This window comes from Neoarius graeffei, chromosome 3, assembly GCF_027579695.1.
Source record: "Neoarius graeffei isolate fNeoGra1 chromosome 3, fNeoGra1.pri, whole genome shotgun sequence".
Lineage (NCBI taxonomy): Eukaryota > Metazoa > Chordata > Actinopteri > Siluriformes > Ariidae > Neoarius > Neoarius graeffei.
Genome location: NC_083571.1, coordinates 29,584,966 through 29,600,011, shown reverse-complemented (window position 1 = coordinate 29,600,011; position 15,046 = coordinate 29,584,966). Strand labels below are relative to the sequence as shown.

At 47.7% G+C, this 15,046-nt stretch overlaps 1 protein-coding gene across 4 annotated transcripts in view; it reads right to left on the bottom strand.

Annotated features, from left to right (window-relative positions):
* The window catches only part of apbb2b (amyloid beta (A4) precursor protein-binding, family B, member 2b), a 169,713-nt gene extending 157,608 nt beyond the window's left edge, over positions 1–12,105 (bottom strand). For 3 of the 4 annotated variants that reach the window (XM_060916615.1, XM_060916617.1, XM_060916618.1), the window contains exon 1: positions 11,991–12,105. The gene's annotated coding sequence lies outside the window, so the exon portion shown is untranslated. Of the gene's footprint in view, positions 1–11,644; positions 11,798–11,990 lie in introns of those variants that run through there. The other variant, XM_060916616.1, reaches the window with a different exon arrangement.
* Between the last annotated feature and the right edge of the window lie 2,941 nt (positions 12,106–15,046).

The window sequence follows — 15,046 nt, the reverse complement described above, 5'->3', positions numbered from 1 at the left end:
TTAAAAAAAAAAAAAAAAGGCTTGTAAAGCCACTGAAGACCACAGCTCCAAAATACAGAAGTTTTCATTCAACAAGATCCATTCAACAGCGAAACATTTTAAAAACTTCATAATAATGTAGAAGATATCCATTTCACTTATTCTGGATTAACGTGATGTTTAAATATTTTATTACTAATAAGGTTTTTTCTGGGGGATAAACTCCTCATCTCGGACTTCTTACTCAAAGTTAGGAAGCTCTCATCACGTGACATCGCATCAGTGTGGCTTTAGGTAAACACGGACACGTTATGTGTTGAATAACGAGCGGGAAAATGACGCAACTCTGAGTCCAGTCTTCCCACTCAAGGCCAATTTATGCTGACAACCCAGTTCTTGCAGATGGCGTCGCAGATAGCGTCTGCGTAGCCCCCCCACCTTCGCAGACGCTCTGCGCGCACCTCCCAAAAATTGTGACCACCGCAGAAGCCTCGCAGACAGCGTCGCAGACAAGAGGGCTCTGATTGGTCCACTCTACATCCGCTGTACATGCACTTCCGCTTCCCTACTTTCCCGGTTTGGTTTGTTTTCACGACCGCCATTTTTAAAAACACGAGCGAAGATGGAGCAGCACGAAGAGCGGTTGATCGAGGAAATGAGGAAGTACGGACATCTATACAACTCCAGTTATAGTCATTATAAGTAACCGAAGGATAGACGCTCCACTAACCACACCCACCAACTACTCCTAGCGATTTCGCGACCCCTTGCATTGTGGCGGTGAATAACATCGCGCACGCCTATTACTCCCCGCTCAACAATAAATTACAACTGTCTGCGAAAAGCTGTCTGCGAAAGCCTTGTCGCAAGAGCATGCAGAGGCCTTCACTCAGCAAGTCGAATAAAGCATTTATTTATAACTAAGCAGGTTTTTTTTTTAATTAGTTTGTGCTCTGCTTTATGACGCACTAACCCACAGCACTTTCAAATTCTCAATTCTGATTGGTTAGATGATGATGACTAAATTAAAAAAAAAAAAAAAAAAAAAACCACACACATGTATAACTTTGTTTTCTGTAAGGCCAAACAAAATAATGTGTGTGTTTCCGGTTACCCGACCGACCCTGTAAAAACACTGCGACCCTTCAACTGTTTATGACCACGATAAACAAACTATTTCTCGCGCCCGACCCTACCTGCTTGGCAGCCACATGGCGAGTCAAACGAGAACCGCTAGGGAGTGTCCTATAAACCACTCTGTATTTGCCGAAAGACACGAGGCCCGTCAGGAGTAAATTGACAACCAACACGCACCTCCCTCTATCCCAGCCCTTTCAAACCAGCACGGGCACGGCCTGGTAGGACGGTGCCTCGGCCAGTCATTCGCCACCGTGCAAGCGCTGCTCAGCGACTTAAGTTTTGATTTGATCCATGGCTCCAGCCCACCTTTAAACGTTTATAACTCGGACACCGAAGGTCGCAGCAAAGCCAAATTTCGTAGGCATTTCTAGAGAGGGGTCACCGTTAGATGCAATCGAATACATAGCTGAACGATGCTGCGTATTCTTGCTAGTGTTACAATGATGATTATCTTAGATTTTTAAGTAGAAAAACTGGCCACCCTTGTGTTCATGCCTCGAAGGGTCGGATGTAAATGACCGCTTGCACATGCGCAGTGTATTTCATTGATTCTTCGGGTGCCTATAAAATGGAGGTTCGCCTCGGAACAAAAAGCGACACAGTGGACAGAAATGTTTGCTTGTCAAATCAGCCTGTTGCAATGCAAAAGATATTCACAACAATTAAAAATATTTCCAAATGAAGAACTATAGAGTAACTACAACATTGACTACGTTTACATGCACATCCAAATCGAGCTGCTGTCGGTAATCGAGCTGAAGGTCCCAGCAGGGTGCCAGAGAAATCCAATCCTACATGCACACAATGAAATCGGGCTATTGTGTGAGGTGCATTGTGCACCCGAGCCACAGGTGGCGCAACACGCCCCATCGTGTTGGTACACTTCCGGTTGTCATCATGAAGAGCTATTCAAGAGTGTAAACAAAGTTATCAGTTCCGTGTTCTCCATTGCGCGTTTTTCTCCCGTCCATGAATTTTAATATATTCAACTCCTTAAGCTGAATGAGCATGAACTCTGTCTCCTCATTGCTCCAGAAGTGCACGTTTCTGCTTGCCTGTGGCAGTGGGGGTGTGGTCAAGCGCCGGTCTGTGACAGGAGGGCGGAGCCAGGGAAGGTGAGTGGCAGAATCACTTCACCTGACGGTAATTAACCTGTGTTTGTGTGTCTTCCCAGTAACCGCGCCCTATTTAAGGAGGCAGAGGGGAGAGCTCATCCCGGGACTAGAACACAGCGCGCGCTTCTCTCAAGAATAAAAGTAGGCTGTTAAACTGAAAAGTCTGACAATAAAAAGCCTATTAGCACCAGAAGCTTTGTCCTGCCGTCCTCTGTGCTCCACCCACACTTCAGAGAGCTCTACATCGCCATTTTCTCTTCTTCGTTTGTTCCTCCTGACCTCTTCTGCTGCTCGCTACTACTGTTGTCATGCCGACCGAGGCTGTTGTGTTTCCCGCTTGTGGTCTCGTCACTCGTCACTTCCGGAAGTAGCTCGACAACTAGCTCGATAGGGTTTACATGCACAAAGTAGCTCGGCAGAAATCGCATAAACTAGGTCGTGTAGCTTGATTCCGAGAAATCAAGTTCGGTTCAATTTCAGCCGAATTAAGGTGTATACAGGGCATTTTGAACTTCGATTTCAGTCGAGCAACGGCAGAAATTCGATTCTCTCTATGTGCATGTAAACGTGGTGATTGTTTCCTACAACAAATCACACAGTTCTGACATTCTGGGATCAGTTGCAAACGTTTAACGAGTGTTTTGCAAAAAAAGTTTTCAAAGGAAACTTCTCACTTTTTCCTACCTACCCTAGAAAATTTATTGTACACTTTTGGGAGAAACAAATTTTTTTTCCCTACCTACCTCCCCTATTTTGAAAACCCAGGAAACACATACATTATTTTGTTTGGCCTAAGGAGATGTTGATTTAGCGTTTATGGGGGGGGGAAAAAAAAAGTCTCCAGTGTCACTGCTTTGTACCATGACATGGAAAATCTTAAAATCTGAGCACTTTGAACTTTCTGGTTTCTTATTAACATGGCAAGCTTATTATCGTAAACAAGATAGAATAATAACTTGGTGAAGGAACAACACTACACTGCATTCATTGTTAAACATTAAATGTAACTATAAACGGATAAAAAGAGAAAATAGTGACGGTCGTAATTAATTTATTAATTAATTAATGTCATTGCTGACCAAGTGCTGCGCTGTAAGAGGAGTAACACACTTCAGGACATGCTGGGATTCTGCTTCATGCTGATTATTTTCACAGGTGCAAGTGTTTCATTCCCAATTCCAGGATCAGGGTTCATTTTCGGATCATCGTAATGCCATAAATTCTTCAGGAGGAGACGAGTAACGCTACAAGTTTAACTCCGACCCATCATTGTTCGTGTCCTTACATGCCATCAGGCAGGAGGGTCAAGAAATTGTCAAATCATGGATCTCGAGGAACACGTTGTAGGAGCTGTCAAACAAAGCAAGAAAATACAAATCGTTCTGACATGCTAGACTTTTCGTCAGGGCGTCGTAGGACGTCCGAGATGTCACGCTGCTGTTCTTTGATTACGTCACACGACAAGTGCTGTTCGATGTTCCTGACACTGGAAATTTCAGCCACAACAAAATCATGTCAGGCTGAATTCATTGAGTCTGAGCCCAGCATTACACAAAACGTATTATTTCTGTTGAACGCTGCGATTTATCAGATTGCACACCAGTGTTGTAGTGCTCAAGACTCGATCTTAAAGCAGATACGCAGAACCATGGCCTCACTTTTTGCTTATAAATGCCTTGAGACCTCAAGAATGGCACAGGAATAGTTTAAAGCATTAACAATAAATCTAGTATAGTAATTTTTACGATTAAAGTTAAAGTGATTCATATAGGTAGTGGTCTGAGTGAATGACCTCGATATCTGTGACGTCACAGCAAGAAGTCTATCGGTCTCATCGCCATTTCCGCTATACTGCAGCTCCGATCCTCCATTTAGAGCTAATTTATCGCTATGCCACGTAGATGTGTTGCTAGCCGGTGCACCAACACGACAGAAGGTGGATTTACGTTGCATTCATGGCCCAAGAATGTTCAAACTGCAAAGATTCGGACGCGTGTTGAGAGAAGTTCACGGGCGCATTGGGCGCCTACAAAGTGGTCTCTCCTCGGCTCTGCACATTTTACTGAAGACTCGTACGAGACCTCTGATCTGTTGAGAAGCGTTGGCTATATAAGCCCATATTGAAAGAGGGTGCAGTATCAACAATTAAAGAAAACTACAAGAAAAGGAAAGTAAGTTCAGTTGCACCAGTTCTCCCCTAGCGTGAGCCAAGGGTTGTTGCTAAAACCCGGGATGGAATGGGACATATCATTGTTGCTAAAACCGGTGACGTTTCATTCTCGTCCCGGGTTTTAGTAACTCCCTGAGCCGAGCAGTAATGGCGGAGTACACAGTATGGAGAAAATGGAGAATAAGCGGACCAGCCGTCTGATTTCTCCACTGGATATGCTCGCCTAAGCAGCAATATCTTGTCTTTGAGTGGAAGAAGCGAATGAACAAAGAACTGAAAGTCAGATTGTTTCAAGACAATCGGCCACAAGTTCAGCCTTCAAGAAGTGAGAACACAGACGGGTAAGCTCCGACTCTCATTTGGATACAAAACAACAAAAACAACACACGTTGTTTAGCTGCATTTAGATTAATACATGTAACTTGTATTGTGTGTTTAAGTTACCGGAATAAGATTATTTAATTTGCTTCAGAATGTGATTGTCTCAGTTCATCTGATTATTTAATTAGCCTTTTACGTTTTATCAGTGAAAATGCATGCATGTACATGTATGTTGCATAAGTTATAACACCTATCCTGTTTTAATGAGAGTCAACCCACAATCAATGAAGTCAAATCAGTCTTAGTTGAGCGAGTCGGTAACGGTATTTCTTACTTTCACCATAAATTTTTATTTATATGACTTTGATCTAGGGGCGACACGGTAGTGTAGTGGTTAGCGCTATCACCTCACAGCAAGAAGGTCCTGGGTTCGAGCCCCGTGGCCGGCGAGGGCCTTTCTGTGCGGAGTTTGCATGTTCTCCCCGTGTCCGCGTGGGTTTCCTCCAGGTGCTCCGGTTTCCCCCACAGTCCAAAGACATGCAGGTTAGGTTAACTGGTGACTCTAAATTGACCGTAGGTGTGAATGTGAGTGTGAATGGTTGTCTGTGTCCATGTGTCAGCCCTGTGATGACCTGGCGACTTGTCCAGGGTGTACCCCGCCTTTCGCCCGTAGTCAGCTAGGATAGACTCCAGCTTGCCTGCGACCCTGTAGAAGGATAAAGCGGCTAGAGATAATGAGATGAGACTTTGGTCTATAGCTGTCAAAGGCCTCGGCCTTAAAACCGGTTCCCGCTGTGACGTCACGCACTCAGGGCTGGCTGGCTCAGCGGGGCAGCTCGAATGCCAACTTTGCGGTCGAGTTTAACTCTCAAAAATATATATTTTTAATTCCCATTTATGCAGCATACAAGAGTCAGGGATGAAGATACTATCCACTCAGAAATTTATTTAAAAATAAAGGCTCTGCGTATCTCCTTTAAGACCCCTTTTTGAAGGTCCCGTCTTGGAATCGACTGCGTTTTTACTCGGTCTTGTCTCAGGATTTTATTTCAAGACCCATCAAGACCACAACTGCAGAGATTTTACTAAATTTCCTGTGCACGGATTTATTTGTTAACCTCGTTACTGTGACTGGATAAAATGTCCTGCTTCGAATGCAACCAATAATGTGACTCACTGCTAATTTGACATTTTTTTCTTCCTGTTAACGGCTGTCACGCCTCCCCACCCCCTGGTCTGGTTCTGGTCTTGGTCTCAATCTCGACTACAATGCTATGCACATGCGCTCTGATTTACAGTGCCTACAGTTTTTCAGATTGCTCTTAATTCGTATTAAGGTATACATGTTATTTACCACCTGGGAGATCCGCATCGTGAAATACCGTGACCAAGGTCTTGAAAGTACTGACTGAGGCCATCTGGGCCGAGGTCACGGTATTTCACCAAACGGATCGACCTTAAGCTGGTAAATAATATTTTTTTTCTTTACCAAATTCTAACAGAAAACGAGAGCGCCCGAAAGGGAAAACTGAGCCGAGACGCCATTTTGAATCCTCATTCACGGCTGTAATGTAAATGGCTTCCTCCTCGGTATACAAGTGCACTTCCATGGCAGGAAAAAAAACAAACTACATTTTGCCGCCTATGTAGTCCCCTATTTATACAAATAGGAGTCATTCAGGATTCAGCCATGTTTTTGCTCGGCGTTAGCAACAGTTACAGGTTTTTAGCTTTCTCCGGAAATGCTTTCTTTTATTTCTTCTCCCTCAGGGTAGTAAAACTCGCTTTCACTGTGAACACTGTCGTTATCGCTATCCATGCTGTAAAATTAATGCTGTTCTCCTGAGAAATGCTGGCAAAAATTAAGATTTTTGATAATCTTATAAAAAAAAAAAAAGATAAATGCTGACAAAAAAAAAAAGCTACGATGTTTAATGTTGTGAACAAGCGAGTCGCCAGAGGTCCATAACTGGGGTCCGTAACGTAGGATACAGACCCACTCGTCAGCCAATCAGAGCGCAGGATTTGATTGAAACCGGACCGCGAAAAAAAAAAAAGCTTTTATTATCCCACAAGAGGAGATTTACATTGTTACAGCAGCAAAATATATAAAGAGAAAAAGATAAGGCAGTGAAGGAGTAGTGCAAAAGTACTAAGTATACAAAAAAGGATACATGTAAAAGAAATAAACTACAAAATTTAGAGATAAAAAAATTTACAAATTTGCATAAATTAACAGGTTTGCAGATATACAGTTAACACAAGTGTATTACAAAAGGTGGAACTGCACGTGCAAGTATTGCACAAGTAAGTATGTATATGGCACAAAAGCCATTTTAACCGTGTGCAGCTAGCAGTTCACTATAAAGTACTGATGCTGATAGTCAGTGCACACAGTATGCGTTCAGAAGGGTTTCTATGGATGTAGAAGCGATCTGGACAGTACTGTTCATTATTGTGAGGAGTGACTGGTGCTGTGCTTGGTGAGGTGCTGGTTAAAAACCGTTAAAGTGCATATTCTGGACCAATTTCGTGTTGTTGTTTTTTTTATATGAAAGAATGTCCCTTTACACACTCCTCCAGAAGGGTAATTTTGCACAAGGCCATCTGTCTACAGCAGAAAAAAATAAAATAAACAAAACGCGTCTGGAAAAATCCCAAGGGAGTCTGGAGCCAGATGCGTGACGTCACCTGCGGAAGCGCCAGCAGGCTGCGAGAGCTTTGCACGGTTTCAGTGCACAGCCTGTGTAGACCAAGCGCTCCCATTTCTCTCTGTCCGGTCTTTTGGAAAACGATGAGTACTAATCCCATCAAGATTGGTGTTGCTACACCCTCCTACGATACATCTGTTAACCATTTTAATAATTACGCGATAACGTTGAAGAAATTTGCAGAAAACCACCAGGTCGTTTTCTCATAAACAAACCAGCGCTGACGTAGGATTCAGAGGGAGGCGTCCCGCACGCGACGTCACGAAAATCAATGTTTGCCGGGAAATCCAAATGCCAAGATTTTTCAGAGGCGGACCAGTTCGCCTCAAATGGCTCAATTTCAACTGAATTTTTCCGGTATTGCGCAAGGTAAAAAAAATTGCAGAGAATGCAACAGATATTTGACCAAAGTTTAATATAAAATAGGAGAATTACATTGATCTTGCTCCTGAATTTACCCGTGATATGCGCTTTAAAGGTTAAAGTGGGCAGCACGGTGGTGTAGTGGTTAGCACGGTTGCCTCACAGCAAGAAGGTCCGGGTTCGAACCCAGCGGCCGGCGGGGGCCTTTCTGTACGGAGTTTGTATGTTCTCCCCGTGTCTGTGTGGGTTTCCTCCGGGTGCTCCGGTTTCCCCCACAGTCCAAAGACATGCAGTTAGGTTGATGTGGGGCGGCCTTGGGCTGAGGTGCCCTTGGGCTGAGGTGCCCTTGGGCAAGGTACCTGACCCCTGACTGCTCCCTGGGCGCTCTCTGATGCCCCTTTTCCACCAAAGCAGTTCCAGGGCTGGTTTGGGGCCAGTGCTTAGTTTGGAACCGGGTTTTCTGTTTTCACTGACAAAGAACTGGCTCTGGGCCAGAAAAAACACTTCCAGGCTAGCACCAACTCTCTGCTGGGCCAGAGGAAAGAACTGCTTACGTCAGCGGGGGGGCGGAGTTGTTAAGACCAACAACAATAGCAAGACCGCAAAAGGTCGACATTTTTAAATAAACGACAAGATATCATGGATGCAGTAAAGCAGCAGTCATCCATTATTGTTGCTGTTGTTGTTGCTGCTGCTTCTTCTTCTCCGTGTTGCTGCTGCTTTGATGTTTGTGCCAAGGTTTATGCAAACGCAGTGACATAACTGACATATACAGTGACGTAATGACGTGGCTCCCCTTAGTGCCCCGAGCTATGGAAAAGCAAACTGGTTCTCAGCTGGCTCGCAAGTTGAACGAGTTGTGAGCCAGCACCAGCCCCGAACCAGCCCTGGAACTGATTTGGTGGAAAAGGGGTACGAGCGTGTGTGTGTTCACTGCTTCAGATGGGTTAAATGCAGAGGATGAATTTCACTGTGCTTGAAGTGTGCATGTGACAAATAAAGGTTTCTTTTCTCATCTCATCTCAAGCCGTTTTATCCTGTTCTACAGGGTCGCAGGCAAGCCGGAGCCTATCCCAGCTGACTATGGGTGAAAGGCGGGGTACACCCTGGACAAGTCGCCAGGTCATCACAGGGCTGACACATATGCCGCTTTTCCACTACCAACGCGGCTGAGTCGGGCTGAGCCGTGCGGTGCTGAGTCAAGCTGAGTGGGGCTGTTGGAGTTGCATTTCGACTACAACCGCGCTGAACCGTGCTGGCTGGAAGTGGGTGGACACATTGGGTTGAGTTAGCGAAAGTGGGTGGACGTCACGTGATGTCGTTAGGCGGCGCAAACAGTGCCATCAGTGAGCTTTTAAGCGGTAGTCTCACGACCCGGATAGTAAACAATAAACATGGAGGACATGGAGTCGTTAGTGTTGCTGGTCTTGGTGCTGTGGCTTGTTGTCACCGACAACGCCAACAGATACTGGCAAGAGCGTATAGATGAGGCGAGGCGCAAAAGGCTTCAGAAATTCTCGTAATTCGTAATTATTATTCTTCCGGGTTTACGGTGTTTACAGATCCCAGCGTGCTCGCGGGGCGTGTGTGGACACTCCTCCTCACCAATCAGTGCACAGGGGAGTGTCTCCTCACGCCCCTAGCCCCACTTGGCTTGGTTTGGCTCGCTTCAGCCCCACTCCAAAACCGTGCGAGTTTTGGGTGCTAAGCAGGGCTGAAGCAAGCTGAGGCCAAGTTTACATTAGACCGTATCTGTCTCGTTTTCTTCGCGGATGCACTGTCCGTTTACATTAAAACGCCTGGAAACGCCGGGAAACAGGAATCCGCCAGGGTCCACGTATTCAATCTAGATCGTGTCAGCTCCGGTGCTGTGTAAACATTGAGAATACGCGGATATGCTGTGCTGAGCTCTAGCTGGCGTCGTCACTGGACAACGTCACTGTGACATCCACCTTCCTGATTCGCTGGCGTTGGTCATGTGACGCGACTGCTGAAAAACGGCGCGGACTTCCGCCTTGTATCACCTTTCATTAGAGTATAAAAGTATGAAAATACTGCAAATACTGATGCAAATACTGCCCATTGTGTAGTTATGATTGTCTTTAGGCTTGCCATCCTTCCACTTGCAAGTGGTAAGTGACGCACACGCCCGACATGCACTGAGATCACACACACAGCGGCTCAGTCCCAAATCACTGCTCGTGCGCTCCACTCGCGCGCTCTGTGAGCTGCGCAGGGCCGGAGTGCGCACCCTCCAGAGGGCACTCGCTGTTCAGGGCGGAGTGATTTGGAGCGCAGGATGCCTGCGGAGCCGAGCGTATCCGTGTATTGGCGTTGCTGTGTGCACGCAAATCGTGTATTGGCGTTGCTGTGTGCACACTAATCGTTTTGAAAACGTTAATCTGATGATCCGCTGATATGGTCTAATGTAAACCCCACCTGAGTCGTGCTGCTCTAAGGTAGTCGAAACGCGAGCCGTGTCGAGCTGAAGTGAGCTGAAAAAGGGTAGTGGAAAAGGGCCATTAGACACAGACAACCAGTCACACTCACATTCACACCTATGGTCAATTTATGCCGCTTTTCCACTACAAACGCGGCTGAGTCGGGCTGAGCCATGCCGTGCTGAGTCGAGCTGAGTGGGGCTGTTGGAGTTGCATTTCGACTACAACCGCGCTGAACCGTGCTGGCTGGAAGTGGGTGGACACATTGGGTGGAGTTAGCGAAAGTGGGTGGACGTCACGTGATGTCGTTAAGCAGCGCAAACAGTGACATCAGTGATCTTTTAAGCGGTAGTCTCACGACCCGAATAGTAAACAATAAACATGGAGGACATGGAGTCGTTAGTGTTGCTGGTCTTGGTGCTGTGGCTTGTTGTCACCGACAACGCCAACAGATACTGGCAAGAGCGTATAGATGAGGCGAGGCGCATAAGGCTTCAGAAATTCTCGTAATTCGTAATTCTTCTCCTTCCGGGTTTACAGATCCCAGCGTGCTCGCGGGGCGTGTGTGGGCATGTGAGGACACTCCTCCTCACCAATCAGTGCACAAGGGAGTGTCTGCTCACGCCCCCAACCTCACTCGGCTCGGTTTGGCTCGCTTCAGCCCTACTCCAAAACGGTGCGAGTTTTAGGGGCTAAGCAGGGCTGAAGCGAGCTGAGTCGTGCTGTTTTTTGGTAGTCGAAACGCGAGCCGTGTCGGGCTGAAGTGAGCTGAAAAAGGGTAGTGGAAAAGGGCCAATAGAGTCACCAGTTAACCTAACCTGCATGTCTTTGGACTGTGGGGGAAACCGGAGCACCCGGAGGAAACCCACGCGGACAACATGCAAACTCCACACAGAAAGGCCCTCGCCGGCCACGGGGCTCGAACCCAGACCTTCTTGCTGTGAGGCGACAGCGCTAACCACTACACCACCATGTGGACTTTATAACAACCACCTCATGAATATTAATCAGCGCTGAAGTGGAGATCAGCCAATCAGGATGGAGCTCAGTGAGTGAGATATGAATAAATATTACATTCCCAGGGCTCATGGAAATACAGGAGGAGGGTATAAACAAACCCAGACGTACATTAGTTCGAGTTCAGTCTGGAAGCAATTAAACAAGTAGCAGTAGGGTTTTTTTGTTTGTTTGTTTAAATAACTGACTCCAGAAACCTTTGCTAAATGCTCCATGTCTGTCATGGCGGTGCCGCATTAAAGCAGGCGACGGTACACACAGCCCTCATCCCTCTGTGGTCGGATATGAGCTCTAACATGGCTGGACACTTAGAAAAACCGACCATTTGTGATAAATACAGCTGTATTCTATATTTACACATGATGATATTTGGATAGAAGCGCATACCGTGGCGGTGGTTCTGGCCCAGCCTGAGGACTGAGGAGGGGGTGAAGGCTTCAGCCGAGATAAACACACAGACACAAGACGGGAAGAAAATATATATATCTCTCTCTTTCTTTCTCTCTTTTTCTGACAGGACACCTTATGCTACACCCACAAACCCTGATGTTAGCATGATGCCAGGCGGATAAACCGTCGCCATGAATACACAGCCAGCAGCTGAGGGGTCTCACTCACTCGCGCACGCGCGCTCTCAAGGACGAAAATCTTTCCAGAAGTTTCCATGATTAACCGTCACCTTTCCCTCACCTCAGTGCTTTTAAACCAAGCTCTAAAGTGCCGCTACGCTTACCTCAGGAGTCAGGAACAGTCGTCCTCTCCTCTCCTCTCCTCTTTCCCCCCAGTTCTCTCTCTCTCTCTCTCCTTTTCTGTCTCTCCTCCCTTCCAGATGTCGCGCAGGAAGAGTGCGCGCCAATCAGGGCGCGAGCCAACAGGAAACGCTCATTCCCCTCACTGTGGAGAGAGTGTGACGGAGGGGTGTGTCTCAATCCGACTCATCTCATCTCATCTCATTATCTCTAGCCGCTTTATCCTGTTCACAGGGCTGACACATAGACACACAACCATTCACACTCACATTCACACCTACGGTCAATTTAGAGTCACCAGTTAACCTAACCTGCATGTCTTTGGACTGTGGGGGAAACCGGAGCACCCGGAGGAAACCCACGCGGACAACATGCAAATTCCGCACAGAAAGGCCCTCGCCGGCAACAGGGCTCGAACCCGGACCTTCTCGCTGTGAGGCGACAGCGCTAATCACTACACCACCGTGCCGCCCTCATGTGGTCGTATCAGAAGTCTCATCTCATCTCATTATCTGTAGCTGCTTTATCCTGTTCTACAGGGTCGCAGGCGAGCTGGAGCCTATCCCAGCTGACTACGGGCGAAAGGCGGGGTACACCCTGGACAAGTCGCCAGGTCATCACAGGGCTGACACATATGCCGCTTTTCCACTACAAACGCGGCTGAGCCGTGCCGAGCTGAGCGGGGCTGTTGGAGTTGCATTTCGACTACAACCGCGCTGAACCGTGCTGGCTGGAAGTGGGTGGACACATTGGGTGGAGTTAGCGAAAGTGGGTGGACGTCACGTGATGTCGTTAAGCGGCGCAAACAGTGACATCAGTGAGCTTTTAAGCGGTAGTTTCACGACCCGGATAGTAAACAATAAACATGGAGGACATGGAGTCGTTAGTGTGGCTGGTCTTGGTGCTGTGGCTTGTTGTCACCGACAACGCCAACAGATACTGGCAAGAGCGTATAGATGAGGCGAGGCGCATAAGGCTTCAGAAATTCTCGTAATTCTTCTTCCGGGTTTACAGATCCCAGCGTGCTCGCAGGGCGTGTGTGGGCATGTGAGGACACTCCTCCTCACCAATCAGTGCACAGGGGAGTGTCTGCTCACGCCCCCAGCCTCACTCAGCTCAGTTTGGCTCGCTTCAGCCCCACTCCAAAACCGTGCGAATTTTGGGTGCTAAGCAGGGCTGAAGCGAGCTGAGTCGTGCTGTTTTGAGGTAGTCGAAACACGAGCCATGTCGGGCTGAAGTGAGCTGAAGCGAGCTGAAGTGAGCTGAAAAAGGGTAGTGGAAAAGGGCCAATAGACACAGACAACCATTCACACTCACATTCACACCTACGGTCAATTTAGAGTCACCAGTTAACCTAACCTGCATGTCTTTGGACTGTGGGGGAAACCGGAGCACCCGGAGGAAACCCACGCGGACACGGGGAGAACATGCAAACTCCGCACAGAAAGGCCCTCGCCGGCAACGGGGCTCGAACCCGGACCTTCTCGCTGTGAGGCGACAGCGCTAACCACTACGCCACCGTGCCGCCCTCATGTGGTCATATCAGACGTATAACAGGTTAACTTCTTTCATCCTGAAGGTTAGAGAAGCAGCCTTGGGCCCAAACAGTGGTCAGTTCGATTCCCGGGACCGGCAGGGAATGAACAGCACTCCCCCCCCGCATCACGGCTGAAGTGCCCTTGAGCAAGGCACCGAACCCCTAACTGCTCCCTGGACACTATAGCTGCCCACTGCTCTGGGTACATATGCGAGTGTGTTCACTGCTTCAGATGGGTTAACTGCAGAGGAGGAATTTCACTGTGCTTGAGAGTGTACACGTGACAAGTAAAGGCGGCTTCAGCTGCTGCTGCTTCCTCTATTCCTGACTAGGTTAAGCTTCATGGTTAGAGAAGCAGCTTTGGGCCCAAACGGTCACCGGTTCAATTCCCGGGACCGGCAGGAAAAATGTGAGGGGAGCTGAGTGAATGAACAGCACTTTCTCCTCACTCTGTATCACAGCTGAAGTGCCCTTGAGCAAGGCACCGAACCCCTAACTGCTCCCTGGACACTATACCATAGCTGCCCACTGCTCTGGGTACATATGCGAGTGTGTTCACTGCTTCAGATGGGTTAAAAGCAGAGAACGAATTTCACTGTGCTTGTGTGTGTATATGTGACAAATGGCAGCGTCAGCTTCTTCTTCTTCTATTCCTGACTGGGGGAAGCCTCATGGTTAGAGAAGCAGCTTTGGGCCCAAACGGTTGGCTGGTTTGATTCCTGGGACCGGCAGGAAAAATGTGAGGGGAGCCGAGTGAATGAACAACACTTTCTCCTCACTCTGTATCACGGCTGAAGTGCCCTTGAGCAAGGCACCGAACCCCTAACTGCTCCCTGGACACTATACCATAGCTGCCCACTGCTCTGGGTACATATATGTGCGTGTGTATGCTTCAGATGGGTTAAATGCAGAAGATGAATTTCACTGTGCTTGAGTGTGTACAGGTGACAGACAAAGTCGGCTCTGGCTGCTGCTGCTTCTTCTTCTATTCCTGACTGGGGGAAGCCTCATGGTCAGAGAAGCAGCTTTGGGCCCAAACGGTCACCGGGTCGATTCCTCGGCCTGGCAGAAAAAATGTGAGGGGAGCTGAGTGAATGAACAGCACTTTCCCCTCACTCTGCATCACAGCTGAAGTGCCCTTGAGCAAGGCACTGAACCCCTAACTGCTCCCGGGCGCTGTAGCATTGCTGCTCACTGCTCTGGGTATGTTCGTGTGTTCACTGCTTCAGATGGGTTAAACACAGAGGAGGAATTTCACTCTGTGCTTGAGAGTGTGTACATGTGACAAATAAAGGCAGTGGTAGCTGCTGCTGCTTTTCTTCTTCCTGACTGGGGGAAGCTTCATGGTTGGAGAAGCAACTTTGGGACCAAAAGGTCACTGGTTCAATTCCTTGGACCAGCAGGAATGGTTGAAGTGCTCTTCAGCAAGGTACCTAACCCCCGGGCTACTCTGGGTATGCTGTATGTCGCTCTGGATAAGAGCGTCTGCTGAACACCATTGAT